General features: G+C 43.7%; 1 pseudogene; it reads left to right on the forward strand.

The window, feature by feature from the left end:
• The first annotated feature begins 16503 nt into the window (after positions 1-16503).
• On the forward strand, positions 16504-17145 carry LOC108515210 (signal peptidase complex subunit 2 pseudogene; annotated as a pseudogene).
• The last annotated feature ends 1485 nt before the right edge of the window (positions 17146-18630 follow it).

Consider the following 18630-nt stretch of genomic DNA (forward strand, 5'->3'; position numbering starts at 1 on the left):
TTCGCATAATTCATTCAGCTCCCCTTGATCTCAGTGACTTTGGCTTCATCTCAGCTTGTCTGCCAATGTAGTGATTTTGACTTCCTGCCTCATTCAGCCCCTGTGGCTAATGCATCCAAAACAGCTGTTTCTACGAGAACCATTGCCTTGAGGGTTTGGCGTGTCGTTCTGGCTTTCCTGGGGTGATGGTCTATCCCATTCTGCAAAACATTTCACAGGAGTAGTAACAGACATCAGTCCTGACCTCTTGTCCTCTAGGGTGCTGGGGTCAGGGGCTGCTGCTGCTGGGAAAGACCTTGACGCTTCCTCAGGGGTCCAGGGCACCCAGCCCAGCTGTGGAAGGGCTGCCTGGAAGCACAGGAACTGAGGGACCAGCTCTTCATGTTTCCCCGATCATAGGACTTTGCTTGTATGGATCAGGCTGCCTTGGGAGGGATGCAGTGTGTGTTTATACCCTTTTCCTGTCCAGCTAGTTTTGGGGGGGGAGTGCCTCTCTGGGAAGCATTGGTGAGGAAGCAGTGTACTGAATGGTAGAGTTCAGGTGTAAAGGAAGCTGCGTGCCTTGGAAAGCACAGGTAACAAGCTTAGAGGAAAAGGGCGTGGGAGGTCTCATTTTCAGATCCTATCATGTCTCGTGTTCTTAGCTGAGGGGATAAACAGGAAGTGGGGGGAGGGGGGGAGCGCATGCTCCTCTGGTCAAAGTGCTCAGGCTTCCTATTCTGGTGGGCAGAGGCATGCTGGATGGGTTGCAACCATGTGTGAGGCCTCATAGCAATTCTTTTAGCCTTCATGGAGTAAACTTCCCCCATTCGGGAAGTCAATGGATCATTTGTTCCACACGTTAAATTTCACTGCCGGTTCTATGGGATCGTCCTCAAGGTTGAGAGAAAGGCTAGGATAGTAGGGGCCAGAGGCTTCTACATCAAGAAAACCATCTTAAAAATGCAGTGTCATTATTTAAAATAGTCTTACAACTGGGGTGGAAAATATTCGTTAACTAAAAGCAAGATGGAAATGAGCAGTCGTACAACGTAGACCATTGTTACGCCTTAGAAAATAAAAGATGAATCGATATTTTCATACCTCGTCGCCCGTTCAGCTACTCTAAAAGACGGACATCGTGGCTCACATTCTGGGGTTACTGTTGACATCAAGAGACAAGCGAAACAACAAGCATCCTAGCCCCTTAGTTGCCACTGGTGATTTTTAAAAAGTATTGCACTCTCTAGAAACTCAAACTTGGGTAGATATTTTCAACGTGACCCGTACCTGCCACAATCTCACCCTGTAATCGTCCAGTCTTCACTTTCAAGCACTTCGGTTTTCACGGGGCTTCTCGTTCTTGTTGCAGCCTGTTTGCGATTTATTCAAAGAGAAAACAACAGAGAAACGATGTGAGCGAATGTTTGTTATACTGCGAAAAGTGACAACATGTGTTAAAACGAGAGTACAGTTCAGAGATGAGCTGGCACGGGGCAAATCGCTTCACCTCGCTGTGATTTTGGAGCCTTCGTTTTTGTAAAGATAGTGATAAGACCGCATGCTGGAAGAAATGTTGCTTTTCTTCGCCTGTGTGCTGATACATCACAACAGAGTGCTTTCCGCTGATCAAATAAGAGGGCTTGTGGTAGCCAAGAGGCTAGTTTGGATTTCTACCATGAAAGAAAAGTGGAGAAACATGGGCCCACAAGAAAGGTCATCCCGTGCCTGGCCGACCTTCTTCTCACAACTCTTGCTATGTGGTGAGTTCGGCCTGTCAGGGAGCCTGAAAGGCTTTCACACCCACATCTTGAGAAGGTGTTGCTCTCTGCCCGAGGCTACACCAGCCCAGCCAGCCAAGACTTGATGGGCTTATATGTGCTGCCAGGTGCAGGAGAAGTTGACTGTGTCTGCTTTCCTCAGACTTTGCAAAGGTTGGAGTTCGGGCTTATCTGTAATTTGCAATGCTGAGGTGTCAGAGATTAGAGACCGAGAAATGGCAAAAATCTTGCTTTGAAATTTTTGAAAAGACCCACAGCAAAAAAGGTCACTAGGAGACCTTCTAAATCAAAAACCAACCTATCTAATCCACATGCTAAAGTCCCTTCTCTGATCCAATCCCTTACAATTATAATCAGGATATAAAATGGATCTATTAAATGAGTAAGACAGGACATTCAAAGAAAACAAGAAGGCGAAACCCTTTGTTGGATCAGAAAATGATAACTCCTAGAAGGAAAGAATGCAATATGGAAGCCAGGCAGAAAGGCATTCGTCAGGATGCGTGCGCCGAACCTTGGAAGAGCCCCCGGAATTGCCAGTGAGGAGCAGTGGATGCTCAGCTGGGGCAGGTCACTGATGGGACATTAGCGGGGGGGACCTGCAGGTTGAGCAGCCCAGCAGGAATGCTACTGCCAAAACTTCCCAAACCATAGGCAACAATGGGAGGTCTGCCACCAGATTATTGCAGTGGCGGCAGTAGTCTTGTAGACTACAGGAGGGAAGTACAACGAAAAAAAAGTACAGAAGGAAGTGACCAGGACTCAAATAAACAAAGGAGAGAGCTAAGGTACCCACCCAAATCCAAAATTACTGAGAATAAAGAGAAAATAAAATATTAATTTGAAGTGAAAATAAAAGCATGACAAAGTATGAGAGGTGGAGGATTGTGAAATTGAGCTTGGTGAGGAAGAATGTAGATAATGTTGTAAAACTGTGTTTAAGTCTGTACATAAAAATGCAGAGGTAGTTTACCTAAGGACAAAATGGTATTGTAGGAAGCTACAGAGGCTCGTCCTTCCACTGGAACAACCACTGAGCTACAAAGAGCAATTGCAATGAATTATTTGGAAACTCTGGAACCTGGTCAGGCATCTATGGGAGAATGCTTGAAGAAAGGAGAAGCTGGCCTGGTGCGGTGGCTCACGCCTGTAATCCCAGCACTTTGGGAGGCCAAGGCGGGCTGAACACGAGGTCAGGAGATCGAGACCATCCTGGCTAATATGGTGAAACTCTGTCTCTACTAAAAATAAAAAAAAATTAAAAAAAAAAAAATCACCTGGGTGTGGTGGTGGGCGCTTGTAGTCCCAGCTACTCAGGAGGCTGAGGCAGGAGAATGGTGTGAACCCGGGAGGTGGAGCTTACAGTGAGTGGAGATTGCGCCACTGCACTCTAGCCTGGGTGACAGAGCAAGACTGCCTTAAAAAAAAAAAAAAGAGAGAAAAGAAAAGGAAAGAGGAAAGAAGGAAAGAGCAAAAGAGCGAAAGAGCGAAAGAGCGAGCTGCTGGTCCTTTGTGAGTGGTGGACATGAGCCAGCTACCACCTCCATTTCTTAGTCTTGCTGTGCCTATAAGGGCAGCAACCCACATTCCTGGAGCAGCTGGCTGATGTCAGAGTGAGCATCAGGGACCTTGTCCTCAAAAAATTTGACGTGGTACATGCCCTGAGGGATCAATACAGAGGCTTGCCTTGGTTTTGATCCACTTGGCAGCAGTGGCTTCCTCCAGCAGCATCCACTGGAAGATTTAAAGAGACAGACCTTCCCCCTTGTTTGTAGCTAGATATTTGAGGAAATCTTTGGTAGTTCACTAACTGGTCATAGAGATAAAGGAAGAACAACTTCAGTGACAAGAAATACACATTTTGCAAAAGCAGTTTGAAAAAGTCACAAACTGATGGATCCAGCCTTTAACAAGAGAAAATCCACAGTCCCAGAGCAGGAGAAGCCCTTGATTTTAAGAGTTACCCCACATTATGATATCAGAATATCCAGTTTTTAACAAAAAAATTATAGAGCATATAAAGAAATAGAATAATATGGGCCATTCACAGGAGAAAAAAACTCGGCCTAAACTATGTCTGTGAAAGCTCAGACATTTGAATTACTAGTCAAAGACATTAAAGCAGCTGTCTTAAATATGCTCAGTGAACTAAAGGAAGTCACTGACAAATAACTAACTAAAATAGGAAAATTACACATGAGCAAATTAGATTATTAATAGAGATAGAAATTATATATTTTTAAAAAAACAAAAAGAAACTGGAGGTGGAAAGTACATAACTGAAATAAAAAGTTCATTAAAAGATTTCAACAGATTTGAGCAAGTGGAAGAAAGGATCAGCTAACTTGAAGACAACTGAAATTACTCTGTCTGAGAAACAGAAAAAAAAAAGCATGAAAGAAAATGAACAGAGCTTGAAGGAACTGTGAGATACCATCAAGGGTACCAACATATGCAACACAGGAGTCTCTAAAGGAGAAAAGGAAAGAGGCAGAAAAATACAGTGTTCCCCCATTATCAGCCGTTTTGTTTTCTGCACTTTCAGTTACCTTTGGGCAACCACAGTCCAATAATATTAAATGGAAAATTCCAGAAATAAACAATTCACAAGTTTTAAATTGTGTGTAGTTCTCAGTAGCATGATGAAATGTCATTCTGCCCTGCTCTGCCCACTCAGGACATGAATAATCCCTTTGTCCAGCATATCCATGCTGTATACACTATCTGCCCAGTAATGTACAGGAAAAAAAACATACTGTATACAGAGTTTGGTACAATCTACAGTTTCAGATATTCACTGGGATTCTTGGAACGTATCCCCCACAGATAATGGGGGAACAGGAGACCACTGTTATTTAAAGAAATAATGGCTGAAAACTTCCCGAATCTAATTAAAGAAATGAATCTACACATCCAAGGAGCTCAACGAATTCCAAGCAGGCTATACTCCAAAAGATCTATGCCAAGACACATTACAGTTGGATTGTCAACACATAGACAATGAGAGAATTTTGAAGGCAGGCAGATAGAAGTGACTAATCACAATCAAGGCGTCCTTAATAAAATTATCCGGTGATTTCTCAATAGAAACTAAGGAGGCTCAAAGGCAGTGGGGTGACATATTTAAATGCCCTGGAAGGGGGAAAACACCTGTCAATCAAGAATTCTGTATGTGACAAATCTATCCTTCCAGAATGAAGCAATAACTAAGACATTCTCAGATAGACAAAAGTTGAGGGAATTCATTACCAGTAGACCTACCCTAAAAGAAATGTTAAAGAAATTATTTAGTCTTAAATGAAGAGACACTAGACAGTAACTCAAAACCATACAAAGAAATAAAGAACATAGGTAAATATACAAGTCAATAATATTGTATATAATATTACAGGTATTTATAATATATAAATTACAAGTCAATAATTTTGGCTTGTGACTCTTTTTTTTCTATAAAATTTAAAAGTCAAATGCATAATACAATAACTATAAACATTGTTAATAGGGGCACACTGTATAAAGGTGTAATCAATGACAACAGCAATATACAGGGTGAGGGATGGAGATGGATAAAAGCAGTGTTTGTGTACTATTGAAACTAAGTTGGAGCTGACTGTAGTGGCTTACACCTGTAATCTCAGCCTTTGGGAAGCTAAAGTGGGAGGATCGTGTGAGACCAGGAGTTCAAGTTCAGCCTGGGCAATATAATGATACCCCATTTCCACAAAAAACAATTTAAAATTAGCTAAGTGTGGTGATGTGTGCCTGTAGTCCTAGTTACTTGGAGGTCTGAGGTGGAAAGATTGCTTGAGCCCAGGAGTAGGAGGTTGCAGTGAGTTAAGACTGTGCACTCCAGCCTGGGCAACAGAGTAAGTTCAGTCTCAAAAAAAAAAATCTAAGTTGGTATTCAAACTATGGTGTTATAAGTTTAAGATATTAATTATTATCCCCAATGTAACCACTAGGAAGATAACTGAAAATGTACAAAAGGAAAGAACAAACGGATCAAAATGGAACATTACAAACATTCAACTAAAGAATTTTTAAATGGGCAGGAATTGAGAAATAAAAAATATATATGATACACAGAATGCAAAAAGCTAAATAGCAGAAGTGAATCATTTCTTATCAGTAATTACTTTAAATATTATACACACACACACACACACACACACATATATATATATATATATAGCTTGAACTTTTTAATTAAAAGTCAGAGATTGGGAGATTGGATTTTTAAAAAGCTGAAGTGCCTTGGACAAAGATGCTGAGTTAAAAGAGGTTGTCTTCCCCACTGAATAATGGAGAAGCTCCAGGGTCCCAAGATACGGTGGGTCCCAGGGGTCCCAGTGAAAGGGGGAGGAGTGAGGATGGGGTTGGGATGTGAGGTTAAGCACAAGGGTGGTAGCTAAGTATCCATATATGGAACATGTTGCTGACCCCACACAGCAAGCAGCTAGCCTCTGCCAACCCACAGGAGATAAGAAGGGTCTGATGTCAGGACACCAGAGGTATGTCAGGTGGGAGAATGGGGGACGCGCTGGAAAGGAAAGAGTGGGGTTTGTGACCATAATACTGAATAGAGTCTTTCGTGGGAGAGAGAGGGAGTACTTACTTCTCAGAACTTATGAAGCTATGGGAAATAAGATGGTAAGAAATTCGTTAATAGGGGCACACTGTAGGAATAGACAAACTGACAAGTGGAATTGACTACACAGCCCAGAAATAGACTCAAGTATGTGCATAAATGGAGCTGAGGACACAGGTAGCTTTTTATGCCAGTGGGGAGAGGACCTGTTCAATGAATGGAGCTGGAAACAATACAAATCCATAGAGGAAAGAATGAAGTTAGATCTCTACCTCACACCATACACTGAAATCAACCAAAGATAAAGACTTGGCTCTCAAAATCAAAACTTAAAACCTTTAGTAGAAACAATAGATGGCTATCTTTTGGATATTTTGGTGGATAGATTCATTAATCAAGAACAAAAAGCATTCCTTTTACAATATGAATAAACATGACTATATTGTAATGCATGATCTGGTTTCCAGAATGGTGTATTAAATTAAACATGGAGTTAAGTTGCACATGGACAGACTCTATCTGTAATTCACCCAACTGACAAAAAGTATGTATAAAGAATATATAAAAACTGAGATAAATCAATGAGAAAATCACAAAGAGTCCAATGGAAAAATGGACTAGGGACATGAGCAAGTGCTTCATGGAAGAGAAAACTCATATGGCTCACATGTGTTCAGATTCATTAATAATGAGGAAAATACTGGAGGAGGCCACAATAAGCCACCAGTTCACACTATTCGACTGTCAATTCCAAGTGTGGAGAGGACACGAAGTAATAGGAGTTCTTATACCCTGCTGTGAGAGTGTAACATGTGCAACACCCTTAAAAAACAGTGGCCTTATCTCTGAGAGCTGGACATTCTAGCAATTGCACCACCAGGAATAGCCCCGGGAGAAATGGTTGCACCTGTACAACAGGAGATCTGTCAAGATTGAGCTGCACAGCTGGGTAGTGAAAAACTGGAAACCGTCTCCATGCCCAACCATAGCAGAGGGGGTAATTAAGTGCGGTATGGGGTGGAACAGCCACAGAAGCAAACGCAAACAGACTACAGCGACACACGGTATGGACGGACCTTGGCAAGTCAGTATTAAGTGAAAAAAGTAATTCACCAAAGACTCCAGATATTACATACACACAACATCCTTTCTGTTAAAAGAAAAAGGAAAAAGTAACCAATGTATTGCATGTATGTACTCTTCAGGAATATTATACCTCTCTCTCTCTCTCTCTCTATATATATATATATACACGCACACACACATACACACACACATACACATACATCCATCTAAGGAACAAAATTTAAAGGAAAGCAAGAGAATGAAGAACATGAGCAGGGTGCAAGGACTTGGAATGGGGGCCCTGACAGCAGACAAAGACGACGTCAGACTCTGCTTTTGATTTTGGTGCTTCCTCCATTATCATAAATAAACAAAATACAGAGTCAGTGAAGGAAGCAGGTCAGTCAGATCAAGGATGAATCGGTGTACCCACCCAGGATTGGGATTAGTATGACTCTGGGCACCTGGGATCCAAAACAAGGAGAAAGAGGCAACCACCATACTATTAACTGGGCATCCCTAAGCTAGACCTGGCAGTGACGTTCACAACACATGACCTTCTTGGGAAGCGATACTAACATCCCATATCTTGTGAAGGAATAGGGGTCAGAGGTGGATCTAAAAACTTACGAGGTATAGAACCAGCAGCATCTCCACACTGCCTAGAACCCAGGTATGTCTGGATGCAAAGTCCAAATCAGGTTAGGTGGCCAATTAGTTTCTGATCCTGCTGCTAAGAGGAGCTTTGTATTCTGCAAAGAGTGAGAGAGGTGGGCCTGGGATGCCTCTGGGGGATATCAGAGCAGCAGGATCAGAGGCAGGTCCTGGACTGAGCCTGCAGCTAAGAGAATCAGCTCACAGGCCAGGTCTGGGGGTGCAGGCCAGTCCCCATCAGACTCTCAGTGACTGTGGCCACTGGAGTAAAGGGCCAGGGTGTGACCTTCCATGGTCAGAATGGGGCTCTCCTAAGTGGAGTGAAAGACAAACCCTACATCTTCAGGTGGGTCCTTCTGAATCTCTGGGGCCACAGAAGGAAAACTGGGCACTGCAGCCTGATGGGGATGGGAGGGGTCAAGTTGTACAGCCTCCCTCTTGCTGCGCAGCCTCTTGGGAGGGAGCACGCAGGACATCTGCGAGGACCTGCGCCCTTAGCCTTATACCCTTTGCTGGGTGTATGAGTGCTCAGCTCTCAGTGCAGAGAGACAGCCCTATGGTAGCTGCCTCTGCCCTCCTTTCCTCTCCGAGCTCCTCTGCTCTGCCCAAGCTGACCTCTGGGTGTGGGTCCAGACATGCCCACACATCCTGTGCTGCATCCTCAGTGCTCCCAGCCCTGCCCCACTTGCAGTCTCCCTCACTCAGTTCCCCTTGGACATCTGAATGTGTCTCCAACACACTCTCGTGCTCCATCTTTTTTTAAAATTAATTAATTTATTTTGAGACGTAGTCTTGCTCCGTTGCCTAGGCTGGAGTGCAGTGGCACGATCTTGGCTCACTACAACCTCCACCTCCCGGGTTCAAGAGATTCTCCTGCCTCAGCCTCCCAAGTAACAGGATTACAGGTGGTGCCATCAAAGCAAGCTAATGTTTTGTATTTTTAGGAGAGACAGGGTTTCACCGTGTTAGCCAGGATGGTCTCGATCTCCTGACCTTGTGATCTGCCTGCCTAGGCCTCCCGACATGCACCATCTTTTGACCATCAGTTAGACACACACACACACACACACACAAACACACACACATTATTTAATCCCACCTGTCTCCTCTATGCACAGTTTTCCCAACATTTTATTAAAATTTCAAACATAAACAAGACTGGAAAAGGCTTTACAGAAAAAAAAACAAAAAACAAAAAACAAAAAAACCTGAACCCAGCACCTGGATGCGACCAGGGCTAACGACTGTCCTCCGCCCCATCACATAACTGCCCACCCATCACCCTGGTCTGCCGCATTTCAGACTGGTTGCAGACATCCACACACCTCTCTGAGATGCACACATGGTACTTCCGGCACTGCAGCACCTATTTTTGTGTTCTGTCTGCTTCTGTCACACACACACGTGTTTCACAGTTGAAAATATTTTCTGTTCCGACTTTTTCTTCTATTCCACACCCGCCTTTGATGTTGTTGCAGCAGCACCCTTCCGGACCCTTCCTGTAGACGGAGTGCCTGTGTCCCCCAGATTCACATGCTGAAGTCCTAACCCGAGGGCTGTGTGTCATAAAGCAGAGCCTTTGGTGTCAGCTCACGAACGAGGGACCCCGATGACAGGATTTGTGAGTGTCTTTAGAACAGGCATCTGAGTCGGACCTCACTCTCGACTCCCTGCGTGTGAGGACAACCAGAGGAGGCCATCGGAGGACCAGGAAGGGGCTCTCACCAGACACTGGATCTGCCGGCGCCTTGACCCGGGACTTCCCAGGCTCTGGAACGGTGAGAAATACATGTTTGCTGCCTAAGCCCCTGGTGTGTAGTACTTCTGTGGAAGCAGGCGGAACAGACTAGAACACCTATGAATGCTTACAGTTAGTCAAACAAGCAACTCAGAGTATTGTTGCAACTTCCACTGTGGAGGAAGACTGCTTGGTGCTCACTGGAGGGAAGAGGCCAGCAGCTCTGGGGATACCCCAGATGGCAAGGTCCTTTCTAGATGCCAAACGGCGGCGGGACTCAGGCTCAAGCCCTGGCAGGGAGACAGGAGCTCCTCATGATCCCCTCTGCTAGGAAGCACAGGAGGAAGGAAAGACCACCTGTCAGCAAAGCAGAGTCTCGCTTTGGGGAGGAGCTCACAACAGGCCATGAAGGCTCCCAAGTTCCAGCAAGCACCATTACCATGGTTTCTGCTTGCCAGCAGATCCCAGGAACAGGCAGCTCCTGGGAGGCTGTGTGAGTGCTCAGAAGTGTGCTACACAACAGACACCACCTGGGCATGAGTCTCACATGGAAAGCACCCTGGATGCTTGCTAGTGGGTAACACAAAGGAACAGCTCCAGCCTCCAGTGGAAAATTAAAACAAGCCACTGAATGAGGTGCTGGGGATTAGGGTCTTCACAAGGGCAATCCTGCTCCCTATTCCCACTTTCATTCCAGCTGGTCAGCCTGAATCCACCCATTCCCTTCAACATCCCACAGCAAACATGCAGACCAGAACATTCCCCATAAGTTTGTCTAATATCCACCACTAGAGACACTATAAATTCCCACACATTTCCCACTAAAATAGACCTGTGACTAGCAACATCACACCCCACAGGCACTTAATGAATGGATTTCCCCTGTGGCAAAGCCTGACATGATTTAAACAAAGTCCCTGACCGCTGGAAACTGATGTTTGTAACGTGCCCAGTGCCCAGCAGGCAGAGCCTGAAGTAAAAGGCTGTGAGGGAGTCTATAAGGTGGGCCAGCTGGATCCAAACTGTTAGGTGACCCTGGAAGCATTTTCTGTGACAAGAAAAAGGGTCAATGGCAAGTGATTGCCTGTTGCATCTAGAGGCTTTGTAAACCTATGTGGTGTTGATGTAACACTTTTCACATTAAGCGAGGTTAGTTCATTCTCCTGTGGAGAAGACTTCATTGTTGGCTTCCAACAAAGAGGAGCATGATTTAAAGATGGAGTGGTTTATGCCCATCAGTATCTTACATTTTAACGGAAGAATGTAGAGTTTAAAAGCAGGTCCTAAAAGGTGTATAACATGATTATAATTTCATTTAGAAAATGGGTCTCATACACAGAGAAAATGTTAAAAGGGAAGCTGCAGGAGGTGCCAATCAAAATGCCTGCAGTAGCCATTGGTGGGTGGGAGGACCGTGAGTGACTTAGGTTTTACACCAAGAATTTTGTAACTTCCCTGTTTTCCATTTTGAATGTGTACTGATAAAACACATATATTTTTTCAAAGTGAAAATTTACAATCCTGGTCACAATCAATTTTCTATCATTCTTGCCAGAAATGGATAAAAGAGAAAATGTCTTAGTTTTTACCTAATATTAGAACCATAGTCAGGCTATACTTCGAAGTAAAATTCAGCATAACCTGGATTCACTAAATCAAAGAAAACCAGTTTAGAAGAAACATTAGTGGGTTGTGTGAAAGAGCATTTTCACACTAAGTGATATTTAATCCCTGGTTGCTGAAACTAGGCACAACTCTTAAGCAATTTTCAGGTTTGAGAAACTGATGAACGGGGCACATCTCCTGGGCGGCCTTTCTCTGACCCAGGAAGCTGCCTGCCTCTTGAGCTGCAGAACCCGGCTGGCCTTCCCTGGCCTGGAACTCTGGCACTGCCCCCAGGGCAGAGCTTCTGGGGCACTCAGGAAGAGCAAGGCAGGAACTTCTGTCCTCTGCTCACCTGGGGGAGACTGACTTACTGGGGCTCCCTGTGGAGTTGGGATGCGGGGAAAACACTATGGGCCACTCTCAAAATAAGGTGTATGTTTAACGCAACTTTGCTCCAAATTCCAGGTTGCCTGGAACTGAAACAAAATGTATTTTCCATATAAATTTTAAATAAACTTACATGAAAAAATTAAAGTTTAAAAATTGTCAGAACTTTTAGAAATGAAAAAACCTGAGAATGTGCCTGTCAGACATTAAAGTGTAGCTCAGGAAGGTCCTGATTAAAACAGCATGGTTTAGGACACAGATCAATAAGACAGAAATAAACGTGTAGAAACAGATCTGAGTCTAGTGCTTATGGCAAGCCCTAGGAAGAGGGGCCTTTGAATTAGATGGGAAAGGTATACTGTTTCATAAACAAGGTGGTAACCATTAGTTAAGTCTTCGAGACAAAGTAACCTTAGCTCTCTCCCTGTATGCAAAAGTAAGTTCAGGATGGCTTGAAAATCAAAACATAAGGAAAACCAAAAGAGAAAAATTATGAAAATATCAGCAAAGAGTTCTAGATGTTATTTGTAAAACTCTGGAGTAAGAAACACTTTTTAAAGGAAGACAGGAACATTTGACAACTTTGACTTCAGAAAAATGTATGACCTTCACATTGCAAAAGACATGATAAACACAAAATGTTAAGAGACAGACTGAAAGAAATACGTTGGAAACACATAGACCACAGAAGTATTATACCTAACGTGCAAAGACCACTTAATATTGACAATACAAACAGCTCCATTTAAAAGTGTGCAAACATTTGAAAAGCTAATTCATATAAGAGGAATTGTGAAACAGTAAAAAGAGAATGACAATATGTTCAGTGTCATTAGTAACAATTAGAAAGAAAACAATATCGTCAGTGTCTGACAACATCGGCACAAAGGTGCTTCTTGCAATTTTGTTTGCAAAACCTAAACTTGGTCATAAACCTAATATCCTATAGTGAACAACGGTTGACTAAGCCATGGTATATGCACATCATGAAAGAGGGTGAAGTTCCTGACAAGAAGAAAACACATCTCTATGAAACGTCATGCACGTAATCCATGCCATATTGTTGAAGAAATCAAAAGAGAAAGCTGCAGAATAATTCATATGGTGTACGGTAACCTCTCAACGTGAGTGAATATGTATAGAGAAAAAACATGTATTTACCTTCTATTATTAAAATGGCATTTTGAGGTGGTATTCAGAAAGGGAGGTGCAGAATATTTTTAACTTATGTACTATTGTATTTAAACTGATACAATGAGCATGTCATAAGGTTATAAGTTCTAAGTATAAGTTAGGTATTAAATTCTCCCCCATCTAAATGTTGCTCCATGGCCAGACACAGTGGCTCATGTCTGTAGTCCCAGCATTTTAGGGGGCTGAGGCGGGCAAATCGCTTGAGCTCAGGAGTTTGAGACCAGCCTGGGCAACATGGTGAAACCCCATCCCTACAAAAGTTGGCTCAGCGTGGTGGCATGAGCCTGTGGTCCCAGCTACTTGGGAGGCTGAGGTGGTTGGATTGCGAGAACCCAAGTGGCAAAGGTAGTAGTGAGCTGAGATTGTGCCACTGCACCGCAGCCTAGGTGACAGAGTAAGACCCTGTCTCAAAAAAATAATAATAATTTTAAAAATGTTGCTCAAAAAAAAAAAAAAAAAAATGTTGCTCCATGATCCAGGGCAGCTGGGTTGGGAGGATGAGGCCAGATGGGTGCACTGATCCATGAGGGGTAGACCCAGGAGGCATGCGGTGACCTCAGTAGTCTGGGGTCCCAGGTGCCTCTAGAGGAACCCCGAGCAGCTCTGAGCCATGAGGTGTGGGTGCTCCTTCTTCCAAGCATGAGGAGCCTCCCTCACACACCCTCCCTGAATAATGTCAGTCCTGCCTCTGGGGGTATGTCCACTGGGCCCTCCACGGTTTGGCCATCTGGCCCCGCTCAGCAGCATGACCTACTGGAATGGTGGCAGAGACCCCAGAGGACCTGGGCCAGGACAGCTGCAGCTGCTGGGTGCCCAGAGTAGAGGACAGGGCTGTTCTGTGCAGGCTGGAGTGGGCGCTTCCCCTGTGGGGCCAGCTGGGACTCCCTGCAGTGACAGGAGGAGTATGGCAGGCAGGGTGGGGACCGGGATGTGATGTGAGGGCAGGAAGGAGGCTGTGCCAGTGTGAGAGAGAGTGTGTGCATTTGACTGTGTGCGAGTGTGTGTGTGTGCATGTGCACACGTGCATGCCTGTGTCTGTGCACCTGGAGTGCTTTGAGACAATGATTCTTATCTTTCCATTTCATTTCATTTTAGACTGTATTAAATGATTCTGGATGAAACTTATTGTAGAGGGTAGGAGTGCAATATCAAAACCCTGAAACCCTGGGAAATGATGTATAAAGTTGCTTTTTAAAATACAAAGTTAATGTGTCTTCATTTTATGGAAAGGAAAATGAAATTGCAAACAGAGTAAATAACTTACTCAGCATCATGTGTGAGTAGATTTCTATTACTCTATGTTGTGTGAGAAGTGTATCCTGTACTTGAGATTCTCTGGAAGAATATGCATTTGTTATGGCTGCACAATTTTATTTCATCAAGGAACAGGGTACCCTTTAAAATGTATGCTTAAAACTGGATCACGGTCCTCTTTATAACGGTCCTCTTTATAACGGTCCTCTTTCAGCTTCTGCAGTTTGGAGGGTGAGAAAGTGGTGTGCAGTTGGGCTGGAATTGTGCAGTGCTGGGGCAGAGCTGTCATTAGTGGATATATTTAGAGTTGAAACGACAAGACCTAATTCTCAATGAATCACTTTTAGAAACATTAAAAGACATTCAGGCTCACAACATTACATGTGTTTAAAGAAAGAAAATAACTACACTTGGCCTTATTTTTGTGCATACATTCTAATGTTATTTATGAAGAATTCTATAATTTTTTTCAAGTAAGATAAGTGCAATACGCTACATGAATGGCTATAAATGTTAAGTGAAACATTTCTACTTTCCATTATGTCATCAGTTTCTTTGAAGACATTAAATAGAGGACGTATTTTCCTAAGTAATTCGAGTTAAGGCAAGGGTACAACTATGTTACAGACAGATAAAATATTCCCATTAAACTTACAAACTTACCCAAGTGAAGATGGACTCGGGGCATCATCTGCTTCCTGTGGAAAAGTGAAGCACAATTCATAGGACGAACAAAGACCTTGTTGACATTCAACTTATTCTCAAACAAAATTCAAGTTCATTACTAGTCAGTTCTGAGTAATGGTGCTTCAAGGTGGCCTGGACATGGAACAGGATCTCAGTGGTGGGACATCACCCTTCCTCCCAATCCTTGTATTATGGGCTGAACTGTATCTTCCTCCAAATTCACAGGTTGACATCCTGACACCCAGTATCTGAGAATGTGACTATATGTGGAGACAGGGTCTTGAAAGAGGTAACTGACGTTAGATGAGGCTATTAGGGTAAACACTAATCCAGAGTGACTGGTGTCCTTCTAAGAAGCAGAGATTATGACAGAGACACACACAGAGGGAAGACTGTGGGAGGACGCAGAGAACAGGTGGCCGTCTACAAGGCAAGGACAGAGGCCTTGGGAGAAACCAACCCTGAAGACACCGTGCTCTGGGACTTCCAGCCTCCAGATATGTGAGAAAATACATTTCTTGTTCCAACACCCCATGTGTTGTTCCTGCTTGTGGAATCTCTAGCAAAGAAAAACAACCTGCTACATGTGCACACACACTGTTTTTGGTGCTCCTGGGTAAGAACCTGGGAGTGGGAGTGCTGGGTCATATGATAAGTATATGCTCAGCATCTGAAGCTTTGCCAGAGTGCTTGCCGATGTGGCATCATCTTTCACCCCCATGAGCAATGGATGAGACTTCCAATTCTCCCACCTCTTCACCAACACTTGGTATTGTTCATCTTTTTTAAATTTTTTTTTAAGAGACAGAGTCTTGCTTTCATTGCTCTTGGGTAAGAATCGGGGAGTGAGAGCATTGGGTCATATCATAAGTACCTACTCAGCATCAGAAGGTTTGCCAAACTGCTTGGTAATGTGGCATCATCTTTCATCCCCATTAGCAATGGATGAGACTTCCAGTTCTCCCACTTCTTCACCAACACTTGGTATTGTTCATCTTTGTAAAAACTATTTTTTTTAGACATAGGTTGCCCAGGTCTCAAACTCCTGGCCTCAAACAATCCTTCTGCCTCCTTGGACTCCCAAAGTGCTGGGATTTCAGGTGTGAGCCACTGTGCCTGGTTTACATTGCAAATCATTTTTTATTGTAGCCTTTCTAACATGGGTGCCATGCTATCTTATTGTGGTTTTTGCTTGTGGATCCCTGATGGCAAATGATGCTGGGCACCATGTGCTTTGTCATTCATATTACGGCCTTGGGGAAGTTTTGTGTTCAAATCTTTTGCTCAATTGAAAACAGAGTTTTCTTGTTACTGAGTTTTGAAAATTCTTTAAATATTCTGGCTACAAGTATATGACTTGTAAATATTTTATTTCAGTCTGTGGCTTATATGTTCATTCTCTTAATGGTGTCAATTGAAGGGAAATTTTTAAATGCTTAAAGTCAAATTTATTCTTTTTTTTGGAAATAGTGTTTTTGGTATCTATCAAAGAAAACATTGCCTAACAGAAGACCCCAAAGATATCCTATGGAGGGAGACACGGAGGCAGACGAGATGGCGGCAGCAGCTGCATGGGCGGGAGGCGCCGCAGTGGTGGAGGCGGTGGTGGGACTGGCGGGGATTCTACCTGCGGGACAGGCAGAGGCTGTAGCTGCATGTTGGGTAAGTGGAAGACAGATGATATGCCTGTAAAAATTGACAAGCGGGATGGATCAGCTGTGAAAACTCTGGATGATTCTGCCAAAAGGCACTTCTGGAAAAATACAAATATGTGGAGAATTTTTGTCTAATCGACAGTCACCTCACTATCTATACAATCTCCTGTTGCTTTGCCATAGTGGCTGTGACATATACGCATCCCTTTCCAGAGTCCAAGCCCGTTTTGGCTTTCTGCGTCGTATCCTCTTCTGTGATGAAGGGAATTCTGACCATTTAGACCTCATTTAAGGAGATCATCTTTCTCGTGGCCCACAGAAAAGAGCCTACAGGCGTGGATTCTGGTGATATTTGGGAGCTGCCCTCCAGTCTTAAAAGGTTTGATGGCAAATACACCCTGAAGCTGACTTCAGTAGGAGAATAAAACAGCAGCGGGAAGCCGAGTTCACCAAGTCTATTGATGAGTTTTAACCCCAGTGGGACACTGGTCATGGACGCATGAGCCTGCAATGTCCAGGCTCCATGACAGTCTCACCATAGGAAGAAACATTAAATAGCCAATTCTAAAGGTAGTCCTTTTTCTGCTGGATCTTGCTGAATTACTGAGCCGGGTGGTGGGGAGATAAAAGAATTTAAAATGGGTAAAGTAAGAACTGTTAAAAAGTCCATGTTTGGTCCTGAAATTTTAGTCTATTCTGGATAAACAGGATTTTCTGACACAGATATGAGAAGTTGTAGCTCTGATGTCTAGCTGTAGTCACCTCGGTATTCTGTTTGCATTATTTTAATTTGCTCTTCTGCAAAAGCATTTTTGCTAAAAGTTGTACAGACTTTTCCATTTGTACCTACCAATACTTTATATACTATAGCTTTGTGCCATGCAACATTTTAAGATACAATTTTAAAAAATTATTAATGTGGGCCAGGCGCGGTGGCTCAAGCCCGTAATCCCAGCACTTTGGGAGGCCAAGACGGGCGGATCACGAGGTCAGGAGATCGAGACCATCCTGGCTAACACGGTGAAACCCCGTCTCTACTAAAAAATAAAAAAATAAAAAATAAAAAACTAGCCAGGCGAGGTGGCGGGCGTCTGTAGTCCCAGCTACCTGGGAGACTGAGGCAGGAGAATGGTGTAAACCTGGGAGGCGGAGCTTGCAGCGAGCTGAGATCCGGCCACTGCACTCCAGCCTGGGCAACAGAGCGAGACTTCATCTCAAAAAAAAAAAAAAATTATTAATGTGTTGCCAACTCTATTAATTCCTATTTCAACAATGTGTTGCCAACTCAATTAATTCCTATTTCCTATTTCGTTGAAGAATTCAGGACACAACTCCTGTATGACAGCTTTCCTTCACACACTACTTTTGTGGGTGTGTATATGTCTCACTTGGGGAAAATTTTAAAACACAATAGATTTTAATTTATTTGAAACAGACCTTCTCCCTGTTACATTTTGTGCTCTTAGCCAATTTAAGAGGTCAACTGTATACTTAGTGTTAAAAAAACATATTCTATTGAGTTTTCTAGGAATGTTAAAGTTTTCTCTCTAAATATGAGGTCTGTGATGGATTCTGCATTGCTTTCTATGTGGTACTGAGCTGTGTGTGTGTGTTTGGCATGTGGTTATCAAGCTGCTGCAGCACATTCATTAGAAATGCTTCCATTTCTCCCCATTGCCCTGCCTTGGCACCTTCCATTTAAGCCAAACACCAGAAATGTAAAGAAGGGCTTCTTTCTGGAGTTTCCAGTTTGTTCCATTCATCTACTCAGGATGTCTTCTTTGGATAACGCTGTCTGCAGCCACAGGCCCACTCCGAGGGGAGGCGATGGACTGCAGGTCTGTGGAGCTCAGCACAGGGCTGTGCCACGGACGCGGGTGCCAGTGAAGTCACGCTCATTTTCAGACGGAATTCTCCTCCCTGAGGTGAACAATGAACAAAGGGAGTCGTTTTTATAGGATTGTCCTGGAGCCCACGGAGATGCTGGCTTGGGATTCAACCTCATGCTGAGCGGATCTTCTCTGCTTCAGACCAGGCGTCATG

The sequence above is a fragment of the Rhinopithecus bieti genome, unplaced genomic scaffold (genome assembly GCF_001698545.2).
Source record: "Rhinopithecus bieti isolate Rb0 unplaced genomic scaffold, ASM169854v2 scaffold_35303, whole genome shotgun sequence".
Taxonomy (NCBI): Eukaryota; Metazoa; Chordata; class Mammalia; order Primates; family Cercopithecidae; genus Rhinopithecus; species Rhinopithecus bieti.